We start from the raw sequence: 16,675 nt of genomic DNA, 5'->3' as shown, positions 1-16,675 counted from the left end.
GCAAGGACCCAGTGAGAAAGCCTATAAATGCTCTTTTATAGTAGGATGCTCATTCTCAAAGAGGCAACAGGAATCCTTCCATTTTTGCTCAAGGAAAATAAAGGTGAAGAAAATTCACCACTTGACTGTACTAGTTCTGGAAAACTCAATAATAACCTCCCCAGAGTCATTCAATCAACTAACATTAGTCATGATCCTACACTGTCACAGCACTGTGCAAGGCATGGAAAAGGTATAAACATGCAAGGTATCAACATCCCTGCCTAGGAGATCTTCTAGTCATCACTTTGTTTTCTACTATTGGCCTACATTCAGCATGAAAGCATCTGGAAAGGGCTAATGGTGTGATCCAGTTTGGATCTGTGTCCATGCCCAAATCTCCCGTTGAAATGTAATCCCCAAAGTTGGAGGTGGTGCCTGATGGGAGGTGAATGGATTGTGGGGGAGGATTTCTCATGAATGGCTTAGCACCATCCTCTAGGTGTTGTCCTCGCAATAGGGAGTGAATTTTCATGAGATTTGGTGGTTTAAAAGTGTATGGCACTTCCCCAACCCTCGCTCTTCCTCCTGCTCTGGCCATGTGATACACCTCCTCCCCCTTCACCTTCTGCCATGATCGAAGTTTCCTGAGGCCTCCCCAAAAGCAGAGCAGGTGCCAGCATCGTGCTTCCTGTACAGCCTGCAGAACCGTGAGCCAATTAAACCTCTTTCCTTTGTAAATTACCCAGTCTCAGGTATTTCTTTATAGCAATACGAGAGCAGACTAACACACAATGGAACTTTTAATTTATTATTAGAAGCACACACACCCCAAATATTCTTTTTAATGTTAACATTACTTACACCATAGTAATAAATATATGCAGAACTGCAAATAAACATCTTTACAGATTAAGAATCAATGCACTAAATGTTTCAGCTTCACTCTACTATCTAATCAATTCCACAGCAGTTTATTGCTGTGTATATGCCAAATCAATAAAAAATGCACCTTAAAAATACCTATAAAATAGAATGCCATAGAACAGATACTATAGGACTACAAGAAGCAATTACACTGTGCAATTATATAGCATAATACCAACAGCAAGCAGTTATTGTAACTACCCATGAAAAATTATGGGATGTTTCAAGCTAACTTGCTTTTCCACTAAATCTTTCTCAAACAAAATCCAATATCAACGAGTGTATTATAGCCCTTTATTCGCATATTCTGGCACTGCCACCAAAATTGAAATGTTCAGGGCTAAATAGGAAGAATAGAATGATTCAAAAATCGTATTCAAAGCATGGGCTCCCTTTGGTCCCCAGTGGAATACTGCTAAGGCCGCAGAAAGACTACATCCCCGTGCTCAAAAAAGGCGTGATGAAAATGAATCAGAGGACGAGGGTCACTGCCTTCAAACATTCAAACAGGTACCACATAAAGAGGGATGAGACATTCTACAAGGACCCACAGCCCAACGAGTCAGAGCTGCTAGGAGAAACTGTGTTTTAATGTGAAGGCAGATTTCCTAAAACTTGGCTCCTCCCCAAAGAAAGAGGCTTGTCTCAGGCCCCAGGGAGCTCTTATCTTTGAACTGTCAAGACCAGATATTAGATGGTTACAAGAGAATCTTGCGTTTTGGAGGAGAGAACTTAATGACTTGTACAGCGCCCCTCCTGCTCACCTGCTGCTTAACAGAGAATGGTATCATGTGTGGAGCCATTAAAGGCAACAGGGTATCCGAGAAAGTATTCCCGCTGCTCTATAAGGGAGAACTTTCCAGAACTGAACATCAACTAGCTGCTTCAGAAACCATCACGAATCAGACCTCGGGAAATCCAACGAATTGCGCCCCTATTAAATGTAACGAGTACAAAGTGATGTCCACCAAACATAACAGCACACAACTTAGACTGCCAAGAACATAGGAGAATATTCTAGAAAGTAAATAGCCAAGCCCAGCTCCCAAAGTACAATTAAGGGAGTTTTTCTTTTATTGGTGTTTGGGTTTTTTTTGGTTTTTTTTGAGACAGAGTCCCACACTGTCTCCCAGGCTGGTGTGCAATGGCGCGATCTCGGCTCACTGCAACCTCCGCCTCCCAGATTCAAGTGATTCTCCTGCCTCAGCCTCCCGAGTAGCTGGGATTACAGGCACCTGCTACCACACCTGGCTAATTTTTTTGTATTTTTAGTAGAGACGGGGTTTCACCGTGTTAGCCAGGATGGTCTCAATCTCCTGACCTCGTGATCCGCTCGTCTCGGCCTCCCAAAGTGCTGGGATTACAGGCATGAGCCACCGCGCCCGGCCAGTGTTTCTTTTTTATAAAGAAATCGTGTATGCACATTTTCCTTTTCGCGTGGATTTTATGTTTTGTGCTTTATTATTGCTCCATAAACGATTACCGTGTATGTGAAGCTAAGTCGGATGTTTTGCCCCGATGGGGTCACTGTTCCCTGTGAACGCAGCCGCGGCTCTGCGCAGGCTTGGGTTCCACGCCAGGCCTGGGCGCCTTTGCGCTGCAGCACTGCCCGGAACGGCGAATCTAGCGAGAGTCACAGGGCCTGAAGGTAGACGTCCCAGGCCCCACACTGCACACCCAGCACTGCCTGGGGACTGGCGCGGTGCTCCCATCTCACCCTGGCATCTGCAGAGTTCAAGGGGGCGCAGGCGCTGCATAATGCTCCGTCCTCGTCCCCGCGGGGCCTCACTGACAAACAGGCATCACTCCTGGGAACCCACCAGCTCTGGGGAGGGCTGTTTAGACTGGGCGGAGGCACTTACTCTACCCATGCACTGCAGGCCACCCACGACTTGGCCCCAGTAGCCACTACCTCGAGTATCGCCAGTCCCAGAGGCAAACGGAAGAGGCCTAGGCATCCACAGGTGCGTCCCCAAAGCTCCCGCGCAGGAGAAAAACCGTCACTCCCGCTCGCCTCTCACTGGTCAGGGCGAGTCACATGGTGGCATGACGTCAATGGGGCGGGGCCAGCATCCTCCCGGGCGCCCGCCCTAAGCCTCAGCGGAGCCGCTGGGAGGTGGAGGCGACTTACCGTGGCAAGCCTGGGTGGGTGGCCAGGTGGGTGCCCCTTACTGCTGAGATAAGGCTGTTCAGGGAAGCGGCCTCCTGCCAGTGCGTGATTACCAGGCGTGTAAATCCCAGTGCTGGCCGGGATCCAGGAAAAGGCCAGGAGCAGGGCTTTCCCACCTGCCAGGTGAGTAGGGTCCCCTGGACCACCTGGAGGCCGCGCAGGAGCAGCGATGCTGCAGCCCCGTGCAGTGAACCCACTCAGATCTCAGGCGTGGTTTCTGGGAGCCACTCAGCTACCCTGGCTTCCTAAGACCTTTCCCACCCCACCCCGCCCCTAGTCTTCCCTTCTAAGACTCTTTAGAAAGGAGCCTGTGGTCAAACTTTGCCCACGCATCTAACCTCCAGCCTGAGTCCCTGGGAACTTTATTACGTCACTGCCTCCTGCATGTCTACTGTCCACATTTAAATATTATTTGAACCGTCACCGTCGTGGCTTTGAGAGGTTAAAGCTTTAAATGAAGAGGAAAATGAACCTTACAGTTCAGCCTCGACTGCCCAATGCCTGTGACTTCTCAGGCATCGCAGCACAAAGATCTACAAGGAACTCAACCAAATGAGACTCTTCCTCATTAGCGTTTATCATTAACTGAGAAAAGAAAGAATTATTTAAAGTATCATTATGGTTTTTCTCCTGAAGGTATGGAACTCCAATTCTCTCCAAGTAAATGTGGACCCATTCGGTTGTTTTTTAAATGAACGCTTTGTCTTTACAATTTGTGCTACAGCAAGCGCTCCTCTTCATTTCTAAGTCTTTTTACTGGCGGACCCCTAGAGAAAGTAGTTTGGGGACTTCCATGCTTATTAGATGCACATCAAGCAGGTCCTGTTCACTCCGTCTCAGCTTTTCTTTCATGGCATCAGGGGCAGGATATTATTTGCAAGCAGCCAAGGTAATTACCATCCAGCAGGGTCCAATTGTTTTCAATTAAAAGCTTTACTGCAGTCTTTAGTTTTAATACCATTGTGGCCATCTGCTTTCACTGAAGATGTACCAGCCAAAAGCCCAGGCCACATCTTAATGCCATTAACTCCTGAGAGCCGTTTTCCTCTAGAATGAACTCAATAGTCCAGGGGGAATATGGGGCTGGCCTCATGTTATCTTTGGTGGCCTGGGGAAAGCTATAGGATCAGGAAGGTTCTTTTCAGAAAGACAAGCACTACCTCTTCTTGTCTGAAGTAGTAGGTAATTGTCTTAATTCTCTGCTTCACTTCAGCAGAGGATGCCGAACTGTAACTGCTCCACTGCGCATTTTCCATCCAGCCTCAATATTCTGTAGCCCTATTATAAAATGTCTCTAAACTGTAATTTCATCAGATGGATCACTTTGGTATAGACATTTTCCATTTTGATATTCAATTTCTATCCAACTCTGCTAAGCTCACCATGACCCAAAATCTAGGTGTGGGTAAATGGTAAGGAGTGACCCAGGTTACCGAATGGATGCTCACACTGCAATGTGAGGTTATTGAACTGTTTTCATGGCTTAAAACCTGCAGGCCATTCCAGTCACAAATTTGTTAGGGATTAACTCGAGAGTTTTATTGAACTATCAGGGACAATAGCCCAAGGCCTAGACTTGGAGTTTACAGCACATGCTTTGCCTACTCCTGAGGGTTCACACCGTGCATTGGTTCCACCAAAGCCATTTACATTTCTCCCTTCTCCTTCCCTTCCTCTGCGAGAGGCTTCTTTGCAACCCAGGTGGCCATGGCCCATAACCCTGGCCAATAAGATGGAGGGTGCAAGTCCAAGAGGAAAGATTACCTTCTCCCAAAACCATACAGAGGCTCTATGCTCTTTGATTTCCTTTGTCCTTGTGCAAAAATCACTAGCAATGTCAGATCTACCAGTAGGATTTATTGTTTTGGCTTGTGCTTTTTTAAAAAAAATCCTAACTGCTGGAGTAATCAAAACTAAGAAAATGGTCACCAAAGTGTCCAAGGAAACCAGACATATTGCCCTCCTGGTTCCAGAAAGCATTTCCATTTTGAGGCAGCAAAATTAATCTCTTAATTCTCAAAATTATAAGAAAAAAAATTCTGGAAGGAATTACTCAAACTAAAAGAATCTAGAATGCAAAATCAATAATCCCTGTGGCATAGCTATCACTTTCCTACAAATATTTCTGGCTTTCCTTCTGGGAATAAGATGGGCTTGTGCTTCCTTGCCCCTCCAACATGACACATCAGGGTTGTTTGTTACAGCAAAATAACCAATCCGACTGCTACCCCATGCTAACAAACAAACTCTGGAAAATGCAGGGACATTGAGTTGGAGAAAATGATCTTTGAAAAGCCCTGGAAGGCCGGGCACGGTGGCTCATTCTTGTAATCCCAGCACTTTGGGAGGCCGAGGCTGGCGGATCACAAGGTCAGGAGATCGAGACCACAGTGAAACCCTGTCTCTACTAAAAATACTAAAAATTAGCCGGGCGTGGTGGTGGGTAGCTGCAGTCCCAGCTACTCGGAGAGGCTAAGGCAGGAGAATGGTGTGAACCCGGGAGGCGGAGCTTGCAGTGAGCCAAGATCATGCCACTGCACTCCAGCCTGGGCGACAGAGCGAGACTCTCTCAAAAAAAAAAAAAACAAAAACAAAAAGAAAAGAAAAGCACTGAAATGTTATCAAGATCACCCAGTGACTCCAATGTGCAAGAAAGTTTAGAAACCATCCAATCAAAGTCTTTTTTTCTTAATTAAAAAAAAAAAACACTCTTTTTATGGGCATAAAAGTATTTATTTCAAAGAGGTCAAAAAGCAATGGCTGGCCATGCCAGGAAAAAAAGCTAAGACGGCTAGGATCTAACTAGGAGGGTAAGTTGCAGCCTATTCGTACTGCCCAGATGGAAAGGGGACTCCTATAATATCAGCTTCATACATAAAGGGCCCCACTGTCTGTAACTTCTGTTACCTAATACCATCTCCGTCAGCCTTTCAGCCAAGTATGGCAGCATCTTTCTCGAATATTTATAAATTGCCTACAAGCACTGAAATTGCTGTTAGAAACTAAACATTCTTCAAACATGCACACTCCATTCTGTTCTCTCCAGACTCTGTTCTCCCCAGAATCCTGCTAATTTCTCTACAGTTTCAAGTCTCAGTCAGGGCTTCAGAAGGTTGAGGAACAGGCTACCCTCTGCAGTCAAGTTTGTCCTGGCTACAAAGTCCTGCCCCACCTGCAATCTGCCTCTGCCCTCATGCAGTCGTGACAGACTGGAAAGCACATTGTATTGAATTACCCTTTCTAGAAAAGAGCCAAGTAAGAAATTAGTTATTCATTAGTTCTTTGTGCATGATTTGCCACAAAAATAACACGAACTACTTTTGTAGGGCTTTGACGAACCTGACTAGGGTTAGCCCAACCTGGAATAGTCCCCGGGGAGCCTGCGAAAAACAAGCCACGTGAGCCGTCCTGATGCTAGCTTCCGAGGGCCCTGACCCCCAGATCTCTATCCTCCTCCTCACCCTGCTTCTCACCCCCACCCCCTGCAGTCCTTCCTGTCAGGCTTTTGCAGTTACTCAAGAAGCTGTGCACGTAGCAGAGCAATCAGATGCTTTCTCTCAGATGGCTTGGCTAATGGCCACTTCCTGTGGTTGTCAAATGAAAAAAGAAGAACCAGCACATCCCCAATGACTTATTGTATCACTTCCCGTATCTGACTATCTGGCAGCCAGCATAATTTAACATCACTCGTAAATTAAGAGCCTCTTGCGAGGGTGCCACAGCTGAGCCCACCACCCCATTTTGCTGATTAGAAAGAAACCGTGCCAGGACTTCCATTACGAATAGTCATTTCCTAAAATGTAACTCCAACAACACTGACATCTAATCATATATTAAATGAATGAATAGGGGTTCCATATCCACCCTGTGGACCTCTGAGCTCATTCTGAAGATTAAAGCGACTTCCTTTAACGTTCTCCCCACCAGCACCGTGCCTGTAAGGCCAGATTTCACCGCGACTGCCCCTCGCACCCCCCAACCAGCCCTCCAGCCCCCAGGTTATCCCCCACACTTTTCCCTGTCTCTTGGCTTTGCTCCGTTTCGCCTCCCTTCATGGCCTGGCCTGTGAGAAGAGTCGAGGTAAGCTCAAGCAAGGACCCTCATTTTGCCCCAACACCTCAGGCCCCCTTCTTGTTGAGACTGGACGGCTCCATCAGGCACTTGGTGCCAAATGGAAGCAATGGAACTCAGTGCTGGCTGTCCATGTCCAGCCAGCTCTGGCAGCAAGCAGCAGAGACAAGCAGGGGCAGGAATCATAAGCAGACCCCTGGGGCTGCATGTCCTCCCCTGGGCAGGCACACAATGGGGCGTGCTAAGCAGCTTTGCAGGTAGCAGCCAGCACTGGCTGCGCCGCATCTTGTTGACCTTAGCAGAGAATTAGCAGAGAATCCCATTCTTTGTAGCTCACACTTGAGGAAAAAGACCTCCTTGATGCCATAGGTGGTTTCGCATGTGCGTTTGTTCTGTTCTCTTGTTTTTTTTCAGTGTGGGATTGTGAATGAGCACTGGAGCTGGGTCCAATGGCCCAATTTGCACACTGGCTTTGTTTGGTGCAGAGCGTGGCCACGGCCTCAGCAGCCCTATTGGGAAGTGAGCTGTGTTTAGGTAAATCATGACCTCTCTGAGCCTCGGGTTTCCCTCTGTAAAATCGCAACCACACTCTACTGAGCCTTGATCTGTGTTCAGGACTGTGAAAAATCAATGAGACGACACATATGAAAATACTCTAGGAAATGGAAATTTATAGCTGTCATTTTGCTAAAACTTATAAGAATAGATTAGCCCAGTTCTAGTCATAACTTCATCATTTATGAGTTGTGTGTCTTTAAACATGATATTTAAACTTCCTCAACCACAGGAACTTCATACAACTCATGGCTCCTTCCTAAGTTTGCTGTGAAAACTAAAATGAGGTGTTGTAAAATACATACCACAGTACTTGGCAGAGAACACGAGCTCGGTAAATGACAACTGCTTTTATTTGTTATTGTTAGTATTTTTATTATCTGAAGAGGACAAAGAAGATAAAAAGCTTGTCCAAAAAAATAAATGAGATGCCATTTTTATATTTTATGAGTCTCGAAAAGATCAGGGACGTGGTTTCTAAAATGACTTTGATTCAAAAATAAAGACCAGTGTTTGATAGCTTCAGAATATTGTCTAACGGATTTGGGAACTCTGAAAAAAAAATATGAGAACAGCTGACACACTGCAGCTTAAATATAATCAGTCACTGAAATTGCTCTGCAATTTGTTTCAGTGTTTTCCTGTGGATTTCTTTTTTTAACCCTACATGTGTCCTAAATATATAATTATATGGCAGAGTATAATAGCTCATTTGGAGTTATTGAGGTCCATTATATAATCCAGTAGGACCATGGGGCGGGGCCCGGAGGGGGTGGTTTTTCACTTGATGAGCACCACACATGCACTGGAGTAGAAGCTAATAGATGGTCTTAGCCCCAATTATCTTCTTCCCCAGGCCAGTCTCCCAAAAGAAAGGGAGCGCACTTTTCTGCCCTACAACCAAATTGTTTTAAATTGCTATTGTGCATTTGCTTGAGAGGTCAAAAATGTTACATAGATGTAAAATTCCTGAAGGGCAGAGAATAAGTGTGTATGTGTGCCTATGTATGTCTCTGTATGTCTGTGTGTCTGTATGTGACTCTGTGTATAACTGTGTGTGCGTGTGTGTGTATATGAGTGTTTCTGGGTGTGTGTGTGTGTGACTGTGTATTGGTGTCTGTCTGTGAGTGTGTATGTGTCTCTGGGTGTGTGTCTGTCTGTGTGTCTGTATTTAACTGTGCCTGTCTGTGTGTCTGAGTGTGATTGTGTATATGACTCTGTGTGTGTGTGTGTGTGTGTGTGTGTGTATGAGTGTTTCTGGGTGTATGTCTGTATGTGACTATGTCTGTCTGTGTATCTGTGTATCTGTGTGAGTGTGACTCTGTGTGTGTGACTGTGTGTGTGTATGAGTGTTTCTGGGTATATGTCTATAACTGTGTCTGTGTGCGTATCTGTGTGAGTGTCACTCTGTGTGTGTGACTGTGTGTGTGTGTGTGTATGAGTGTTTCTGGGTGTGTCTGTGTGAGTGTGCCTCTGTGTGTATTAGCCTATGTCTGTGTGTATGAGTGTCTCTGGGTGTGTGTCTGTGTGTGTCTCTGTGTGTAAAGTGTGTGTCCCAAAATGCTAAAAATGGTAGCTTGGACACAGCAAACACTCAATTTTTTAAGAAATGAATAAATGACACAAACTGCCTCTCCCCAGATACCTTTCCTTTGCATCAATCTATGAAATCTGTGTATGTATATAACTGTTAGGCCAGATTTGAAAATATACATTTCCTACCACCCTTACTTGGATTTAAAATAGACTTGGCCAGAGCTGTGGTCTTCTAGTAGAGTTAATCACCTCGCCGATATGTCCCTGTTGATTGACTGATGGGGTCAATGCAGGCTTTTTGTCAATTTCCCTTCCTGTTGGATAATTTCTCTTCTTCAAGAGAAATTAGGGCACTAGAGACCATATACTCAAAATCCATTACAGAATTTATTTTTAATCCCAAGAAAAACCAAGACTGATGAACGCTTTGCTGTGCCCTAAAAGACTGACTCATAAGGGTTGGGGGCAGAGACGCTCACCTGGTCCAGCCCTGCTGCATCCTCATGCTTGCAGGTTCTGAGCCAGGTATTCAGTCTGCTTATTTAAGCCAATTCTATCTGAACTGGTCAGTCTTTAACGTCTTGCATTTAAAGTTTGTGAAGAACTGCGTTTCACCCAAAATACGTTCATTTGCTAGGACACAGTCCCTCTGCCGCATAGGACTCTGTCAGCCCATGGAAATGGGTGCCGCTTTGCGAGCGGGCAAGACGCTTCTCAGCCCACTCCAGAATGCCTGTATCTGCTGACCCTGGAAGTGCTGTCTCCATCAGGCCCAAATCCAGAGAGTCCAATCTGCCCCAAGAAGGCCCTCGCTTCTCTCTGGAATTCAAGAGAATCTTCTGGGTATTCCAGATACCTCTGACCAAGCAAGGGCAAGAGCAACCCCCACAGAGTGGTGTCACATTAAATATGGCACTTGGAGAAATCTCAGCCAAAACTTAGATTCTGCAATTATGTCCCTTATTTTCAAGGCTGCAATCCAGGACTAGTCCTGACCACTTGTACCCCTTCTTTCCCAGGAAGCTGCTAAATGCCATATAGACCATATTCACAGGGATTCAGCTTTCTTCCTATCGTTGAAAAGGAGCCATCAATGATCCCAAGAGGGGATGAGGCCTAAGGCTGGTGGAGGAGCCCAGGAACAATAGGGGATATGCTCATTGTGGGGAGGCTGTAGCTGTGGGTGAGAATGTTCATCTTGGTTGCAGAAGGAGGACTGCTCAGGTAGAAGGAAGAGGGAGCTGTCTCAAACCAGCAGTGGGGGGTCTCCGGACACAGCGACATTAAGGTGGGCACATAGGAGGGCTCAGCAAAGGGCATGACCTGAAAGGCTTCGGGGAGGATGAAAGGACTGTGTCCTGGTGAGAAAACCATTGAGCCTTCAGAGTCTTCATGATGTCCCCAAAATATCCCAATGTTGACTCAGATCTGACTGGCATTTGGCAGTCATGGTGTCCCCATGATGACATTTGATAATACCTTCCTTCCCTGCCTTCAGCCATTGCCTGCTTCGAGCTTGCTCTTGATGTCCCTCACTTTTGTCCAAAATCAACTCTCTGCTGCCCCCAGCCCTGGCGGCTTCTCTCTGGCACATGAACTTGGCTCCCGTGCCCACACGCCAGTGGAGTTTGCATAAGAAGCTACGGCAGCCTTTCGTGATTCATTCTCAGGATTCATCCAGACCAGCTCCTCACCCAGAAAGGTGACCATCAGGAGCGGGTGACCCAACAGCGCTGAGTCCCCAACTCCAAGCAAGCGGCCCCTCCACCTCCCCTGCCTCCAGGCCTTGTTCTTGCAGTTCTCCCTCCCAGAGCCCCCTGCCTTGTCTTCCTCACCTAACAAAACCCTAACCATCTCCCAAGGCCCAGTTTAGATTGTTCCTCCTCCATGGAGCCTCCTCTGCTCGGCCCAACCAGAGGAGAGGGCTCATTCCCATGAACTTATAGAAGCCGTATAGGTCGAGGAAAGAGGCTCTTCAGTTTAGCCCTTATCGGAACAGTTTCTGCGAGCTAGGCGCCCTGCTTAGGACTTTCCGGGAAGAACTAATCGAATCCTCATTGTACGTACTATTATTAGCTACCATTCACAGTTGGGGAAACTGAGGCACTAAGACGACAATGGACATACCCAAGGTCACCACTGATAAGCAGCCATTCGGGTGCTGAAACCCCAGCGCACTGGCCCTAGCGCTGGGCTCTGCACCACCTCCCGGGCTGCCCTCCTGTTCCTTTTCCATTCGACACTCAGCCCCGCGTGGCCTTGAGTCAGCTTTGGAGTTTGTCGTTCTATATGCCCATGTCATCCCTGCAACCAGAGGGCAGGGACCACGGCTCAGTGTTTAGGAATGAAGCCAGCGGGAGTCCAGAAGGGCCTGAGGACTCTGGGTCCTGCCATGAAGCGCGGGGAGGAATCCGGGCAAGCCCTTTCTCTGTTTTGCTTCAAATCCACAGACTAACCAATATTTCTGTGTAGAGGTCCCTTGAATATGTTACCCCCGAGCCCAGGTGTAAACAGGGAAATGGCTCAGTGGCCTAGGCTGTTTGTCACTGTATCTGCATCTCTGTGTCAGGGGACCACACACACTGCGGCTGGACGCTGGGTTTCTGTCCTTGCCACACACATTCCCTCCCAGGGCCATAGGCTTTCCACGGGAGCAGAGGAGGGAGTTGCTAGGGCTAGGAGACATTGGTCTTAGAGGAAAACCAGTCTACACAAGAATGAAAGACTCACCCAGGCTCGTTCTAAAGCCCACCGCTCAGGACTGAAGTTGGAAGTCAACAAATAAAACTGCCGTGTCCCGGGTCTCCAGAGGCTGCAGTGGAGGACGGCTGGGTTATTTGTGCTGAGAACTGATCCCCTAGCAGAACTGAACAAGGCTGCACGGTGATGGAAGGGAATCCCGGTTAATGCTGGGGATTTCAAACACATCAGGAACAGGCGGCGGAAGGACAGCAGGCAAGTCCACAAAGACCACATGCGCATCCTTCCTCAGCGGGAGAAGTTACAGGAGTTTCCTTCTCCAACTGATTCTACAGATTCCTATCGTGCAGCAGCCTCCATTTACCAAATTGATCCCATCAGAAACGTAGCAGGAAATACTGATTGTGAATCAAAAGTCATCCCCCTGTCAGGCCTAACTTCTACTTTTACCTCTACTTGACATTTGCTTCATGATTTAATTTACCTTTTCCTATTCACCCTTCCTTCTCTTGTTTACCTGGCTCCCAATTGAATTGAGCAGCTGAATTTTCATTATGCAAGTCAGAGGTCTGAGGAAAGTGTCTGAGCTTTGAATTCCTGCCAGCAGGCCCATATCTGTTCTAGTTCATTCACCATAAAATCATGAATCCGCCTGACCCGCACTGACCTGCTCCAGTTAAAACAGGCATTAACAATGGGGGAGAAGATTCATAGATAGGGAAGGGGACTAATTTTTCTGCTAAGCTTCACTCACCCTCAAGGACAAAAACAGTTCTGCAACAGCTTCTCTCTGCCTGTGTCCATTTGGAAACGAAGCAGATCCCAGGCAAAACCATGAGTTTGGCCCTAATCACCTGCCTAAGATCCAGCTTCCTCTTATCATCTTAGGTGCCCCCCTTGCTCTAGCCCAGAGAGGAGGCACAGGCTGGCCCAGGGGGAGCTGAACCCCCGTAATCTGCAGCAACTCCTCCAGAACTCCCTGCAGTGACTACTGCACACCATGCCACTCTGAGACACGATCACGAGACAAGTGCCCTAGTGTCTTCCTACCCATAACCCCTCCTACACAGAAGTGCAGGAGCTGCCAGTGGGATGATGCAGCCTCCCCTTCAGAGGCCCACTGCCCTGCTTTCCAAGCCCTTCCCATCACTGGGGCAATGAACCTGGCCTCACCACACTGTGTCCTGCTGAGACGTGTTGTCTGCTCATTGCTCCTTTCAGAAAAGCCTGTGAGAGAGAGGAAATGAAACAGAGATGGAAGGAAATGCAACCCTGGTGAGTGAGCTTTCTCCTCTGCAGCCTGCAGTCTCTGGGCTAAGAGTCTGGGCACTGGCAGCTTTGCAGGGTTGAAAAATGCCAAATGGTTCTGTGACCCAAGATGAAACGGTGATAACAGGGTGGCTCTAAAGAGGGAGAGCCTCAGCAAAGAAAAGCCTGACCCCAATCCTGTCTCAGTTACCTCTCCTGAAGAGTTCTTGGGCAGATCAGGGAAGCCAGCCCAGCAGGCAAAAATCAGAATACAAGTGTTGCCTTCCACCCAAGCCCATTTTTCAGACACCCTCAAGGGGCCACTATTACATTGAGAGAAAGAGAAGATGGGAAGAACACAGAAGCCTGGGGCAAAAAGTACACAGAGAGATCAAGCTCAAAAACTGTCCAGATAAGACTCCTGGCTGTTTCCTACACATGGAACTGGCTAGAGAAAGTAGACTGAAAGACATGTATGTTTTGGGGTAGATTGCATTGCCAAAGAAATACAAACTGATCTGTAAAAGCCTGTGACTCTCTAACCAGTTAGAAACTCTTGATTCTCCAAACCTGCAGGAAATGGACTACAAAAGCCATTAGTCTCAAAGAAGGGCATGGTCTCCAGGGCACGTGCTCCATATGGACATAGAGGATCATGGGCAAGGAAGCATCTCTTAGAGTGCAGAGTCTCACTGCAAAGAGCCCAGCCCACTGCACCTCCAGAGAGCAGGTGTAGCCAGGAGGACTCACCAACACGTATTCTCCAGTAGGATTTGAGCATCACAATGGACAGTAATTCCTGCGGGTTTCTCCATTCTCCTTTTATTCAGTGGGAGTTTTGCTGAGGTTATCTTCTCACATATCCTGGTTCCACAGGGCATTGAGTGAAGGTGGGCTGGCAGGCAGGAACCTTATTAAGTGGGATGCAGCCTGTGAATTTGATTTTCAAGTTCTCTTTCTTAGGAAGGTGTGAATGTGTTTGAGAGTGGGGAAGAAAGTACATGGATATTTGGGTTGCCAAAAGAGAGAATTGTGACAGAGACACTTAGTTATCACTTGATATCTATTCTCCCCCTTCTTCTACAGTAATAGAACCCACAATTTTTAGATGGGAACATGAAATTCAAGAGTAAAGACCACACATCCCAGCTCCCCCATAGTTAGAAGTGGTAAGGTGACTAAGCTCTGACCAAGAGCATGTAAACAAAAATAATGTGTGCAGCATCTAAGTTGTGTCCTCCCATTAACCAAGAGCAAGAATATGGACATGGTAGTGGAACACCCTGAACTTCACCAAAGAAACCAGCACCTTAGGGATGGGAGAGCTACAGGGTAGAGACACTTGGGTCCCTGACACCTCAAAGCCATGACATCAGCCCTGACCACTCATGCCTGGCCTGTTATGTAGAGAGAAGGAACTTGTGCATGCCACTATGTCTCAACTTTAGCAGCCAAACCTATCCTATCTAATAGAACATTGAAATCTAAACATTGAGTAAATCTCCTAAAAGGTAGAGCAGGGAAGGAAGGAAGGGAGGGAGGGAGGGAGGGAGGGAGGGAGGGAGGGAGAGATAGGAAGATTAAGATATATAAAGTAGAGGACAGGTTACAAGATCCAATGTCCAAATAATAATAGTTCCAGAAGACAGAGCAGAGAAATGGAGAAGAAATCATCCAAAAAAAATTCAATAAAGGTTTTTCAAAAAATGAAGAACACATGTTTACAAATTGGAAAGAACCATTGAATGTCCAGCACTATGGTGAAAATAGATTCAGGAAGAAAATAAACAAAAAACAGATATGGTACAAAGCATCAAAAGATCAAAATGCCATCCAACTTCTCACCAGCAATATTGTAAACTGGAGCAAATCCCTCACGGTGTTAATGGGAAATTATTTCTAACCTAGAATACAGTAACAGCCAAAGCATTAATCAAGTATGAGGATAGAATAAAGATATTTTCAGACAAGTAAGTTCTCCAAAGATGTACCTCCTACTACATCTTTTCATAAAGTTATAGGAAGATGTGTTCCATAAAATAAGGATTAAAGTAAAAAAAGGGGGGGAGGGAAGACATAAACTAGGGTCTGGGAAACCAGAGAGCTGAAACAAGAACGAACCAAGGGTAGTTCCCAAAAGGCAACAAATAGTTCAAAAATGGTAGCTTTGTGGCTGGACAGGTGGGCATCAGTGCAGTTTGAAGCAGGTCAGAGTGCTCCACAGATGGGCTGAAGATGAGGCTGATAAACTTTCTCATGTGTCTGAGGATTGCTTTAATTTTTGTAGGTACATAGTAGATGTGTGTGTTTATGGGGTGCATGAGATGTTTGGTGACAGGCATACAATGTGAAAGAAGCACATCATGAAGAGTGAGGTGTCCAACCCTTCAAGCACTTATCCACTGAGTTGCAAACATGTTCAAGGGTAATGAGAGAAGATTTCTATGGCCAGGGGGTAGTTGTAGCATAATTGGTGATAAGTACCTAGAAAGCTGAGCAAATGTTTTAAAAAAAGAGCCTGAAGGTGTGCTTACGTGTAGTAGGACAGGAGGGTGTTAAAAAAATAAATAAGCCCTCATCCTGCACTGTATGAAGTCGATGAATAATGCCTAATGTTAACATAAAATGAGAAATATTGATATCGATTTCTTTCCTCAGAGAAACAAAGGTAAATACCAAAAGGATCAGCTAAAAGGGTTGAAATTCGTTGTTTCTGGGGAAAGGAAAATGGGAAAGAAGTAGGAGCTATTTGACTCATTAAGCTATGCAGCCCTATGATCTGATGTTTAAAAAATAGGAAAGAATAAAAAGGGAAGGGGAGGGAGGAAGGAAAGAGAAAAGGAAAAAGGAAAGGAAAAGAAAAGATGAAGAGAAAAAATAAGAGGAAAAGAAAGGAAATAAGAAAGAAAAGCAGTGTTAGCAGCAGGGAGTTTTGAAAAGCAGTTTGAAGAGCAATCAGAGATGGACCAGGCAGCAGTGTGAACCCCCATTCATTCTCATCAGACTTTCCACAGCTTCCAAAACTCCACCACACTCAAGGAGGCTTTGGAGTTGAAGTGAGGGATTGGTGGTGGTGGAGGTGCTGATCTGTGAAATTGGCATCTAAGTGGTAGGACTAGGACCCATCCAAAGGAGCCAAGTGGCATAAACAAGATGCCATTAAGCAATAACTTGGAGGTGGTCAGGTATCTCGGAGTCATGTCTACACTCGCATTGGGTTCCAGATAATATACCACTGGCTTACAAAGTCTTCATGACTATAGCTCACTTCTCTAGCCTCAAAGGTCATCAGCACAGTTTAAAGAAAATGAAATGGATACAGAAACATACTCAAATATTTACTTCAGAGAGTTACTGAAGTTTCAAATGCAGAATATATTGAGGGAATAAATTAGAAAGATTCCATTTGGGCCCCATTTTCATTTATTTCAAAGTGTTTTTAGGGGAATAGAAAAGAAATCATTTTTCAGCATGAAAGGAGAGTAAGTC

General features: G+C 46.1%; 1 long non-coding RNA gene across 1 annotated transcript; it reads left to right on the top strand.

The window, feature by feature from the left end:
- Positions 1-3,028: 3,028 nt before the first annotated feature.
- LOC116476285 (uncharacterized) lies at positions 3,029-10,168 on the top strand. The gene is made up of 2 exons (XR_004250180.1): positions 3,029-3,199; positions 9,876-10,168. It is a non-coding gene; the product is annotated as an uncharacterized LOC116476285 (long non-coding RNA).
- Positions 10,169-16,675: the final 6,507 nt, after the last annotated feature.

This window comes from Hylobates moloch, unplaced genomic scaffold (assembly GCF_009828535.3).
Source record: "Hylobates moloch isolate HMO894 unplaced genomic scaffold, HMol_V3 SCAFFOLD_2, whole genome shotgun sequence".
NCBI classification, from domain to species: Eukaryota; Metazoa; Chordata; class Mammalia; order Primates; family Hylobatidae; genus Hylobates; species Hylobates moloch.
This window is presented reverse-complemented; position numbering and strand designations above follow the sequence as displayed.